The 13,309-nt window shown below is 44.2% G+C and overlaps 1 long non-coding RNA gene across 1 annotated transcript in view; it reads left to right on the top strand.

The window, feature by feature from the left end:
* The window catches only part of LOC119622786 (uncharacterized), a 37,433-nt gene extending 24,606 nt beyond the window's left edge, over positions 1-12,827 (top strand). Inside the window, exon 4 of the long non-coding RNA XR_012088769.1 lies at positions 12,191-12,827. This is a non-coding gene — a long non-coding RNA (uncharacterized lncRNA). The remainder of the gene's footprint in view (positions 1-12,190) is intronic.
* Positions 12,828-13,309: the final 482 nt, after the last annotated feature.

The following is a 13,309-nucleotide window of genomic DNA, read 5'->3' as shown; positions in this document are numbered from 1 at the left end:
AGGTGGTGCTCAGAACAAAATGAAACTGGAAGTGATTGGAGATCTCAGCAAGATGGAGCTAGAAGATGGAGCTCTGAGCAAATGGATATCTGAGCAGAGGATGCACAGAGCAAGATGGATTTTGAAGTGATTGGAACTCTGAGAAAAATGGAGCTTAGAGCAGATGGAGCTCAGAGTCATGAGAGCTCTAAGCAAGATGGAGCTTGGAGCAGATGGTCCTTCAAGCAGATTGTGCTCAGAGCAAGATGGAGCTTGGAGTGATTGGGGCTCCGAACCAGATGGAGCTCAGATCAGATAGACCTTTGAGCAAGAAGGAGCTCCAATCAAGATGGAACTTGTTGCTGGTGTAAGATGGAACTCAGAGCAGATGGTGCTCAGAGCAAGAGGGAGCTCAGAGTGATTGGCACTCTGAATATTGCTCTGAGCGATTGGAGCCCTGAGCAAGATGCAGCTCAGAGCAGATAGAGTGAAAAAGGAGCTCTAAGCAAGATGGGGTTTGGAGGAGATGTTGCTCGGTTTTAGTTGGAGCTCAGAGCAAAATGGAGACCACAGTGATTACAGCTCCGAGCAAGGTGGAGCTCAGAGCAGATGCTGCTCAGAGTAAGATGAGCTCTGACCAGTTGGTGCTCAGAGCAAACTGGAGCTGGAAGTGATTGGAGCTCCCAGCAAGATGGAGCTTGGAGTGATTGGAATTCCCAGCAAGATGGAGCTCAGAGTAGATGGATCTCTGACTAGATTGAGCTGTGAGTAAGATGAATGTCTATGCAGATGATGCTTACAGGAAGATAGTGCTTGGAGTGATTGGAGCTCCAAACAAGATGGAGGTTGGAGCAGGTGGAGCTCTGAGCAAGATGGAGATTGGAGTAGATACAGCTTGGAGCAAGAAGGAGCTCCGAGCAAGATGGAACTTGCAGCAGGTGTTTTTCAGTGTAAGATGGAGCTAAGAGAAGGTGATGCTCAGAGCAAGATTGAGCTCAGAGTGATTGGCACTCCAAACATTGTTCTGAAGCCATTGGAGTTCTGAGTGATTGGAGCTGCGAGCAAACTGGAGCTCGGAAAATATGTTGCTTAGAGTAAAATGGAGCTCCAAGCAGATGGTGTTCAGAGCAAGTTGGAGCTCAGAGTCATTGGAGCTCCAAGCAAGCTGGAGCTCGGAGCATATGGAGCTCAGAAAGCATATTGCTTAGCTCTGAGCAGGTGGTGCTCCGAGCAAGGTGGAGCTCAGAGTGATTGGAGCTGCGAGCAAGGTGGAGCTCGGAAAAGATGTTGGTTAGAGTAAAATGGAGTTCCGAGCAGATGGTGCTCAGAGCAAGATGGAGCTCAGAGTGATTGCAGCGCTGAGCAAGCTGGAGCTCAGAGCAGACGGAGCTCAGAAAAGATGTTCCTTAGAGTAAGATGAAGCTCTGAGCAGATGGTGCTTAGAGCAAGATGGAGCTCAGAGTGATTGGAGCTCCGAGCAAGCTGGAGCTTGGAGCAGATGGAGCTCAGAAAGCATGTTGCTTAGCTCTGAGCAGGTGGTGCTCAGAGCAAGATGGCGCTCAAAGTGATTGGAGCTGCGAGCAAGCTGGAGCTCGGAGCAGATGGAGCTCAGAAAGCATGTTGCTTAGCTCTGAGCAGGTGGTGCTCAGAGCAAGATGGAGCTCAGAGTGATTGGAGCTGCGAGCAAGCTGGAGTTTGGAAAAGATGTTGCTTAGAGTAAGATAGAGCTCCGAGCAGATGGTGCTCAGAGCAACATGGAGCTCAGAGTGATTGGAGCTCCAAGGAAGCTGGAGCTCAGAGCAGATGGAGCTCAGAAAAGATGTTGCTTAGAGAGTAAGATGGCGCTCCAGGAAGATGGTGCTCAGAGCAAGATGGAGCTCAGAGTGGTTGGAGCTCCTGGCAAGCCGAAGTTCAGAGAAGATGGAGCTCCAAGCAAGATGGGACTCAGAGATGTTGCTCACAGTAAGATGCAGCTCTGAGCAGATGGTCCTCAGAGCAAGATGGAGCTCCGTGCAGATGGCACTCAGGGCAAAATGGACCTCGAAGTGATTGGAGTTCCAAAGAAGATGGCTCTCTAAGCAGATGGTCCTCAGAGCAAGCAAGATGTAGCTCAATGCAGATGGCGCTCAGGGCAAAATGGAGCTCAAAGTGATTGGAGCTCCAAAGAACATGGATTTCTGAGCAAATGGTGCTCGGGGCAAGATGGAACTCAGAGTGATTGGAGCTCCAAACAAGCTGGAGCTCAGAGCAGATGGAGCTCCGAGCAAGATGAAGCTTGGAGAAGATGTTGGTCACAGTAAGATGGAGCTCAGAGCAAGACAGAGCTCAAAGTGATTGGAGCTCTAAAGAAGATGGATCTCTGAGCAGATGGTGCTCGGGGCAAAATGGAGCACAAAGTGATTGGAGCTCCAAAGAACATGGATGTCCGAGCAGATGGTGCTCAGGGCAAGATGGAGCTCAGACAGATTGGATCTCCAAGCAAGATGGAGCTGGAAGCAGATGGTCCTCAGAGCAGGATGGAGGTCAGAGTGATAGGAGCCCTGAGCAAGATGGAGCTTGGGGCAAATGGAGCTCTGAGTAGACAGAGCTCTGAGCAGATGGTTTTCAGAGCAAGATGGAGCTCAAAGTGATTAAAAGCAAGATGGAGTTCAGAACAGATGGAGCTCCAAGCAAGATGGAACACAGAGATGTTGTTCACAGTAAGATGGACCTCCAAACAGATGATTCTCAGAGCAAGATGGAGCTCTGGGCAGATGGCATTCAGGGCAAAATAGACCTCGAAGTGATTGCAGCTCTGAAGAAGTTGGTCCTCTGAGCAGATGGTCCTCAGAGCAAGATATAGCTCCATGCAGATGGCGCTCAGGGCAAAATGGAGCTTGAAGTGATTGGATGTTGCTCAAAGTAAAACAGAGCTCTGAGCAGATGTGACTCAGCAGGATGGAGCTCGAAGCATATGGAGCTCCAAGCAAGATGGACCACCTTGAAGATGATGTTAAAGGCATGATGAACCTCAAAGTGATTGGATCTCTTAGCAGGGTATAACACTTGGAGCAGTTAGAGCTTTCAACAAGTTGGAACTTGGAGCAGCTGGATCTCTAAGAAGATGGTGCTCTGAGCAAGATGGAGCTTGGAGCAGATGGAGCTTGGAGTTATTTGAGCTCCCAGTAAGGTGGAGCTCAGAGCAGATGGAGCTAAAAGCAAGATGGAAGTTGGAGCAGATGTTGCCTGGAGTATGATGGAGCTCGGAGCAGTTGGAGCTCTGAGCACATGGAGTTATAAGCAAGAGGGAGCTCATAGCAGATGGAACTTGGAGCAAGATGGAGCTCTGAGCGAGATAGAGTTTGGAGCAGATGGAGTTCTGAGCATGATGGCACCTCGACCGAGCTAGAACTCAGAGCAGATGGAGCTCCAAGCAATATGGTGCTCTGGTCAAGGTTTAGTTTTGAGTAGATGATGCTCAGAGCAGATGGTGCTTGGAGCCATATGGACCTTAGAGCAGAGGCAACTCTGAGCAGGATGGATCTCAGATCACATGGAGCTCCAAGCAAGGTGGAGCTCGGATTAGATGGAGCTATGAGCAAGATGGAGCACAGAGCAGATGGAGCTCAGAGCAGATAGAGCTCTGATCAAGATGAAGTCCTTATGAAGGTTTAAGTTGGAGCAGATGTAGCTCAGAGCAAAAGGTGTTTAGCGTAAGATAGAATTCAGAGTGATTGGAGCTCCAAGCAAGATAGAGCTGGGAGCAGATGGAGCTTGGAGCAAGATGGAGCTTGGAGCAAGATGGACCTCTGATCAGATGGAGACACATTATTTGTGGTATGTTTCATTCACTCATGGTGACTTTTTAAACAACACATTATTTAGACATCATTTGGTGCCACATCTGACCCACAGACCCTGGTTGAGCGAGGAATGAAAAAATATACAGACACAGGTTTTTTCCCTGGGCCCATGACTAGGGTACCGGGTCATTCACTGACACTGAGGAGGATGCTGTGAAGAGTCACAGCAGCCACAGCCTTGACAAGCAAGTGTTGCAGGCATTTATTTAGTACAGATTTAATGACAAAGGCTCTGAGTCAACACAACTTGTGGGTGATTAACATAGTCACCCTCTCCAGAGAGAACAGTCCTGTGCCTAGATGATTAAAAGCCAGGTTCCGAGGCCTAAGCAAACTAACTTATCTAGATCAATTCCCTTTCACTTCTTTGTTATCTACCCTGAGAGAATTCAGCTGCCTTCAGCCAAATCGTCTTCCAAAGCTTTTGCAAAACCTCCTGGCCTTCCAAGAAGGTTTGCCTCTTTTTCCTATAATTTCTCCCACCACCCTGACCAATCTCCTACGTCTCCCACTTTTCTGTTTTTCACATCAGGTTTTGTTGACTGAAGAATAGAGATGTGTGCAGCAACAGGTTTGTCTGGTGCAGCGGTTATGACTTGTATTCCTGCTTTGCATCCTAGAATTAGTAAATAACATAAGATAAACATGAGTATAATCAATAACATTGTTTTCCAATCAAGGAGTGACCCTCAGGATTGGGTATCTATCCAGGAGAGATGTTCTTGTACATCTTGCCATATGGCTGTTTGTTGGTCGTGTAGATATACGACGTTAGGGATTCTAGAATTTTAGTTTTAAGTTGCCTTGTGTCTTCTGTTAAATTATTATATACGGTTCCCCACAGGTGTTACTTCACTTCATCCCAACTGTGTATTGATTGATACCAAGGTAGAGAGGTGACACAGATATGCTTATGCTCCCAGTCACAGTATAATTGCTGTTGGAATGCCAGTGCATATTGCCACTTTCCTACATATTCTAAGGCAGCCCTGAGAGCTTATGGGCATACCAGAATCTTTTGATCTATACCCTGCTGTAAGAGAAGCTTGTTAGGCACATTTCTGGCCAAGTTATCTGCAAAGGTAGCTATTTGTACTAGTTCAGTAATGGAGGCCACAGCAACACTAGCAGTTGCCAAGGTGACTATGGCTGAGACTATAAGGACTATAAAAGTGCCTATGAATCTTTTGTGTCTGACCTGGGGCAGGGCATGTTCTAAGGTGGCAAGAACAGAGGAACGTTGCCAATCGCATGTCAAATTGACTGGTAGGAATGCTTCAGATTGTCTCCTTAATACCATGACTCTTGTAGTATTTAAATGAGATATATCGTAATTAGTGATGCATGAGGCAAATGAAGCCTGTCACTGTACTTAGGTCACAAACATAGATTTTTGGGGTATAATGGAAATATTGGTTCCCATAAGGAAAATATATGGATGGGTAGTGCAAATTAGGCACTGATCTGTGTGATTAAGAATAAAGATCATAGTATAATTGTTACTGGAATTATGGTATATCCCATGCCTGGTGTTAAGGGAGATGCTAAGGTGTCCCAGGCACCATAAAGTGTCTTCAAGTGGCATGGACTCTACTTGGGGTCTGGGATATCCTATCCCTCCATCGGCTCAAATTATAGGGAAACACGACGTGGCTATGAAACTGTGATTGATACCACGATGAATGCAGACATCAGTATGGTCGCTCTGAAAATGGCATTGGGGGCTTCGGTCTAAGATATTATAATTGCCTAACTGGAGGCCATGAGCTTCTCCCCTGTGACAGACTTCCCAGCAAAAGTGGAATCCATTACTTTCCCTTCTACATTCTTTAGCACAGGAAGGAATGTTGGGAAAAGTGACATTGATTGCATTGCCTGGTTTAAGGCTACCTGCAACCAAGAATGTGAAGGCATTTCCTTTGCCATGATGCAGCCATCATAGTGTTTGGGCAGGTATACAGTAAGGGTTAGAACTATTATAACTTCCACACAGTGGGAGGATAGTAGAGTGATATGTAGTGTTACCTGGCACCTTAGTCCAGTGTGTGTCATTAATGAGGGACCCTACTGGGGGTAAGTCAATCCCTTCTGGCCCAGCAGTTATGTTGTTAGAGGCTGGGAAGGGGGTGGTCTGCCCAGGAAGCAGGCCGGAAAAAAGGTAGATCTAAAAGACGAGCCCAATAGAGTGTAGCAGGTATGAGTTGCAAGCAAAGTGAGAGCATAAAAAGGATCAACACCCTATGTGAATTGCAATGTACAATAGAGAGCATAACAAGGAACAGATTATCTGGAGTGAATGGTGTTTGTGTTCAAAGCAGGATTCGCTCAGCCTCCTGAATTGTCTTCTTCAGCATCCCCCAGGTAATGTCCAGGGCTTGTGTCATCCAAAGGAGCCGCATCGTCTGGAGCTGCATGTCCTGCAGGGTCATTTTCTTCATTTCTGGTACCGGGATGGGTCCTAGCCATGCCATGGTATGGTTTGATGTGTCCTGCTGGAATCCAGAGAGGACTTGAGAGGATGTGAACAGAAGCATATCCTCTTCGCCATGTTAGCAAATCACTTGGACCACACCATATATTGCTGTTTACATCTTCCCATAAAACTGTGGGTTTTATTCTTGAGAGGTTTTAGCAAAGTGCTTTTCTATAGCTGATTGAAATTTATCATTTAAGTTTTTAAAAATTAATGGTAAATAAGGCTTGTGCCAATAGTGTTGCGGGTTCCTTACATTTTTCTTTTTTCTTTTGTTTGTTTTCTGAGCATATTTTTAAGGATGCAATGGACAGGTTTTACTATGGCCTGTCCTTGGGGGTTATACGGGATGTCTATGGAATGTTGAATGTTCCACGTGTGACAAAATTGTTGAAGTTGTGAGCTGGCATAAGCCAGACCATTGTCAGTTTTAATTTTTGTAGGTTGCCTCATAAACGTAAAGTTAAAAGATGATGTTTAATGACATATCGGGTGGACTCTCCAGGTAAAGCATGTTCGCTGATTAGGTGAGAATTGGTATCAATGGATACATGTACATATCTTAGTTTTCCAAATTCAGGGATGTGTGTAACATCTGTTTGCCATAACTGATTAGTTTCTAGTTCTCTAGGGTTAACACCTGTTGAAGGAGGGGATGTGCCTGTGAGCTGGCAATCTGGGCATTGCAGGATAATATTTAGTCTTTGGGTAAGTTGAAATAGTTTAGTTAAGTTCCTCCCATTTTGGTGGAAAAATTGATGTGATTGGGTGGCTTGGTCAAGCAGTGACGTCATAGCTTGAAGGTCTGCTTGATCATTGATATGAACTGGTGGACTAGGGAGTGAGCTGTGGGCTTGAGTATGTGTGATAAAAATAGGATGCATACTTTGATCTAGCAATTGCTGAAGTCACAGAAAAAGTGCACACAGGGTGGGGGTCAAGAGTAGAATTAATGAGGGCTGTCTCAAGGTTCTGCAATAAATAGAGTAAGCAGAATCACTAACAATGTTGATAGACTGAGTGGAAAAGGTCACCTGGGCCAATATTAAGGCTCCAACCTTAGCTCTCTGAGTGCTAGTAAATCCAGAACAAGTAAGGAAATTAGCCCCTTTTCCATTTTTACCAGAGCCATCAATAAAAAGCATGAAAGCATTTGGTATGGGAGAGTGAACTAGTTTTGTAGGAACAACTACAGGGATATGAGATAAGAACTGAATGAGTTTGTCAGCAGGAAGGGCATGCTCTGTATGGCCTGCATAATCAGTGTTATCTGAAGACCTAGAGATATGGGCACTACTGCTTCAAATTGTTTTTTACTTAAAGCAATTTTGATGACATCAGGGTCATAACCTAGCAACTGTTTGCATCATCTGTGGCCTGAATAGATGACTTTATTAACTAAGTGGATATAGGGATATAGAGTATTAGTCCCAGTATGTGAGTCTAAAGCCTATTCTAGGAAGCGTAGCACTGGGGCTATCTGTCCTATTAATTCTGTTGGGGAATGTTTAGTAGGAATAAAAAAAAGCAATTGAACTGAATATTTTGATTCTATGCAATCTAGTTGTCTCTGAGAAGTAGCTTGCTCTATTTCCTCCATTTCCCTTTTTGCTGCACGAGTTAAATACCTGGGAGAGTCTAGGGCTGTATTGCCCTTTAGGTTAGAAAACAGTCTTTACAACTTATCAGAAGTTATGCACAAGGTGTGGCAAAGCCAATTAATATTGCCCAGTAATTTTTGATAATCATTTAAAGTATGACAGTTGCTAGTATTTAATTTAAACTTTTGAGAGCTTACTGACCAGGAAGTTAGTATGTATCCAAGACATTTCAAAGGCGAGGACATTTGTACGTTTTCAGGTGCCAGGATTAAACCTCTTAACTGTGTATTCTTTAAGACAGAGGCATACAAACCTAAAAGTTCTGGCTCCATTGGGTCTGCCAGTAGAATACCATCCATAAAATGAATAATCTTGTAATTAGGAAATTATTTTCTACTGGAGAGCAAAACCGGATTTACATGATACTGACACATGGTGGGACTGTTTAGCATTAAGGGAGCAATCTCCAATGCAGTCAGTGAGCTGCCCTTTCATTATTGATGGTTGTTATGGTAAACGCAAATTTTTCTCTGTCCTGTTCTGCAAGGGGAATAATATAAAAGCAGTCTTTTAAGTCAATAATGAGTATAGGCCAATTTTGAGGAATCGCTCTGCGGAAAGGGAGGCCCTGTTGAAGGGGCCCCATAGGTTGCAAATTAGCATTGATAGCCTATAAGTCATGTAAAAGTCTCCACTTGGCCAGATTTTGGGGAATGATGAAAATGAGTGAATTCCAAGGACTTTTTAATGGTTCTATATGGCTGGCTTTTAATTGCTCCTCAAGTAATTCATGGGCTTATTGTAATTTCTCTCCCTTTAAAGGCTACTGTTCTAACCAAATAGGATTTTGAGAGAGCCACGTTAGGGTTACGGGAGGGATAATAACAGTGGCCATTATTAGAAAGGGGTCTGCAGAGTGACCCCCACTATTGGGCTAATATGTCCCATCCCCAAATATTAACAGGGATGAGTATGATTAGATGTTGTATAACTGATTTTCTTCCCTCTGAATCACGTGTTAGGGGGCGCATGCTCTGCTTGGCTGTGTGTGCTTCCCTGATGCCCATAATTGTTTGTTTCTGACCAAGTTTCTGGCCAGTTTTGATCACTAGTGATGGAAATGTCTGCCCCTGTGTCCAATAAGCCAGTAAAATTTTTATTTCCAATTTTTAAGGTAATCATGGGTCTCTGATCAGGAATTAATTGGTTTCAATATACTCCTGTGGCTCCCGTGCTTCAAAAACTTCCCTTTCCCCTTTCCTTTCCCTGGGTATTGGGAACCCAGTATGGTTAAAGTAGTAACTGAGCTATCTTTGATCCAGGGGGAAGAATACACAGATCTTTACATTCCATCATAACTAATATCTCACCTTGATAATCACTGTCAATTACCCTGGTGAGCACACTGATTGCTTTACTGGATAGGCTTGATCCCAGATTCCTACTGTTCCCAGAGACAGTGGGCCCCCGATTCCAGTTGCAACGCTTTTAGGGTCTTGTACTTCTATTAACACTAATTCACTGGGGCAGAGTAGTCCAGTCCTGTGCTCTCACTGTTGGCTGCTCTGAGAGAGACTGTGGGCTTTGCATCCAACTGAGGAAAGCCGCTGGCATTGCTCCAGTTTGGAGCTGGGCCTGGGGGCTGGACCCTCAGGAAGTTTCCCACTTGATTACTTAGGGGGTTGCCATTTTTATCAAATTTGGACCTGCATTGATTTGCCCAATGTTTCCCCTTTTTACATCAGGGGCATATAGAAGGTGGTTCTTTTCCTGAGTTGCCTTGGTCTCTACTATTGGGGCATTCCCTCTTCATATGACCTGGCTCTCTGCATAGAAAACAATTTGGGCTTTTCTCTCTTTTCATTTTAGGAGGTCTTAATGCCATAGCCAATATTTTGGCTTTGTGTGTTTCAGTCCCACCAGTTGACATGCTTGTATAAGTTCTCCAACTGTGGCTGCCTTTCCTCTGCCTTCATTGCTTGCTGGCAGTTGACATTAGCATTTTCATAAGCTAATTGCAACAATAAGGTATTAGCGGCCTGGGCATGACTAATTTGTCTCTTAATTGCCTGGATTAACCAATTGATAAATTCAACAAATTGCTCCTGAGGCCATTGTTGAACATTTATAAAAGATCCCTATTGAACTCCACTTTTGGGAATTCAGTCCCAAGCCCTGAGAGCATGCAAAGACACTTGTGCATAGGCTTGAGGAACAAAATTTAGTTCTTGTTGTACATGGGCATGGGGACCCCGGACATGGGGACCCCTCCCCTAGAGCATAGCAGCTGTCATGTCTTACCCAGTCACTTGATTCTGGTTGACATGTTCACACAACTCATCATATTCTGCCTTCCAGCAGAGGTACTGGCTGAGCTCCAAAGTTGTTTTAGCTAGCACTGACCAGTCCCATGGGGTCATGCAGAAGTTGTCTGCTATGGCTTCAATTGTTCCTTTCATAAATGAGCTAGTGGCTCCATTTCTTTTAATGCTTTTTCATATCTCTTTATAAGAGTCAAAAGAGATGAGTTCATATACCTGATTGCCTTGTTGGTCTTGCATTACTGGGCAGGCTAAGAGCTCCCCTTCTAATGCTGCTTGCCTAAGACAGGGTCCCATAGCTGTAGCGTATCCCTTGTCTTTTTTCCAATTTATTGGAGGAGGAGGATCAGGCAGAATCTCCATTTCCTCTTTGTTATTTTTGCTTGCTAATGGCTGGACTGAGGGAGAAGGAGAAGGCGGTAAGGTAGGTGATAGCTCCCCTTCCTTTCCCTTTTTTGGGCTCTTCCATGTAGAGCAGGACCAAAGCAGCCCAGACTAAGGGCCATAATGTTAGACATGTTATTGAGAACCATTGCCCTTGTGCATGATGTTAAGATTTCTCCCCACTTGTTCCCAGAGCTCTACATCTAGCCTGCCTTATTCCTAGAGCTCTGCGTCTAGCATGCCTATTTCCTATGGGTTATGGGAAACAACAGTTTGCATGGGGTCCCTTAATTGAGCCTGTGAAACCAAGTTTCCACGAACTTTAAGCAGCTGTTTCAATACTTTTATAAACTGTTGCTGCTGAGCTGATAACTGCTGTCCTGTGATGAAACCGTAGCCTGAACAATTCCCTCAAACTTGGAAATCCCAAGCAGGCATCAATGATTTACTTACTGACAGCACAGTCTGTTCACCTTCGTTTTTAAGGGTTCCGTCATGATTTGTTGCAGCATTCCTCACACGGGGTACCACCTGCTGGGTCTGACTTGCAGACCCTGGCCCAGTGATGGAAGAAAAATGTACACACACACGGATTTTTTGTCTAGGCCTGAAGCTAGAGGACCGGGCTGCTCACAGACAAAGAGGATATCGTAAAGAATCACAGCAGCTACAACCCCAACAAGCCTGTGCTGCGGGCATTTATTTAGTCCAGATTTAATGATAAAGGCTTTGAGTCACCACAACTTGTGGGTAATTAACATGGTGCACCCCCCCCTTCCGAGAGAACAGTCCTGCATGCAGATGATTCAAGGCCAGGTTCTGAGGCCTAAGCAAATTTATCTAGATCAGTTCCCTTACACTTCCTTATTATCTACCCTGACAGAATTTAGCTACCTTCAGCAAAATTCTCTTTCGTAGCTTTTGCAAAACCTCCCAGCCTTCCAGTAAGGTTTGTATCTTTTTCCTATAATTTCTTCCATCACCCTGACTGATCTCCTACAATTTGGGAAAAAAATAAACAGCATTTGTCTTTTGCAATCTTCACAGAAGGAAATTCTAGCAGATTTTACTACAGACTTCTAGTGAAGGAGCAGACCAGATCTTTATTGGCAACGTGTATTATGATCCCAGTCCTAGAATGGAAAGTTTAATGACAGTTTAGGTCTCAACAAAATACATAATCCAAGAAAAGACTTAAGGATTCATGCCTCAAGCTCATTGTCTTCAAATATTAGAATGGAGAACTACTTCTTAAAGGTTATAGTATCTCCTTTCCTTTGGTTTTCAGATTTCTAATATAATTCTTTTATTTTTCTTTTAACAGATCAGGGCATGTCCAGGAGCACATTAGAGATCTTATAAACCAGGCCTCTCACCTTTGGGAAAGGGATGCTAAGGGTTGGCTCTGCTTGGGTGTCACCTGGTCTTCATTCTCAGCTCTTCCCTTTCTTGAGACCCCTGGCCTCTATTTTCCTTCTCATTTTTAGGCCTTGCTTTCTGAACCTTTTCAGTTTACTTCCTCTCACCTAGAAACCATCAAACTTCAAATGATTTTGTGATGGGGATATCAACCTCTTTCTTTCCCTCCAGGACAACCAAGTCCCTACATGTCTCCTCTGGACACCATGGGTTAAATCTTCCAAGAGACAGCAACAGTCGTCAAATCCTCCTCACCATGACAGGAAGCAAGGAGGAAGGACCCTGAAGACCCTCGATGTCCCTTCTCAGCAGCAAGCAGCTTCAGAGAATGACCTCTGTCCCATCTCCCAAAAGATTTCTGAGCCCCAACTCCTTGAGGGAGAAATGTAAGAGTAGACAGTCAATATGAGCAGGCATGAAGGGGGGTATCCATGTTGGAAAGAACACCCAGGAACACCTTTTAGGATGCCCAGCACTCACTCCATGGTCGAATTGTCAGAATGTTGTTAACTAGATTATGATAAGGAAGGAAAAAGGCAAAAGAGGAATTCCTGAGAGCTGAGCAGGCACAATTAGTACAAAACTCGCCATTAGATAGGATTCATATTGATCACTGGTTCCAGTGCATGTGCATTAAACACAGTAGGGGAGGATCCCCAAACTTTGATGAGAACTGGGTAAAAAAAGAACTGAGACAATAGAAGATCACAATGCAGAATGTCTTGGGGGTGTTTCTAGCAGGGTCAGCCCACTCCTCTCTTGGAGTGTTCTTGTATTTCTCCAATTAAACTTTTGCTTGCTTTACAAATTGGTCTTTTGGGTAAATTATTTCTTCCAAGAAGACAACCAAAGATCGCCCAGATTTCATGCATAGTAAGAGTATTTCTGGGGATCATAAAGTGAATACAATAATGACAAGGTGTATCAATTATAGAGTTAGGAAAAGGTAAAGGAAAAAAACAGTTCAACTATGCTTGACTTACTAAGAAATTTGTCTAAGGTTTGACTATTTTTCAACGGGAAAAATCACAAAAGCCAGGTGCAGTGGTGCACAACTGTAGTCCCAGCTACTCCAGAGGTTGAGAGAGGAAAATCACCTGAGCCCAGGAATTCAAGGCTGTAGTGTGAAATGATGGTGCCAGTGAATAGCCACGGCACCCTCTCACTGCAGCCTGAGCAACGTAGCATGATCCTGTCTCTTGAAAAGATCGCAATAATTATAAAACATTTGTTTCAACAAAAATAAATTGTAAGTTTTTTGTGTCTCATTATTATTTTAAAAATTTAATC

Source organism: Chlorocebus sabaeus, chromosome 16 (assembly GCF_047675955.1).
Source record: "Chlorocebus sabaeus isolate Y175 chromosome 16, mChlSab1.0.hap1, whole genome shotgun sequence".
Taxonomy (NCBI): domain Eukaryota; kingdom Metazoa; phylum Chordata; class Mammalia; order Primates; family Cercopithecidae; genus Chlorocebus; species Chlorocebus sabaeus.
The sequence above is the reverse complement of the archived record's forward strand: the minus strand, read 5'-3'. Positions and strand labels throughout refer to the sequence as shown.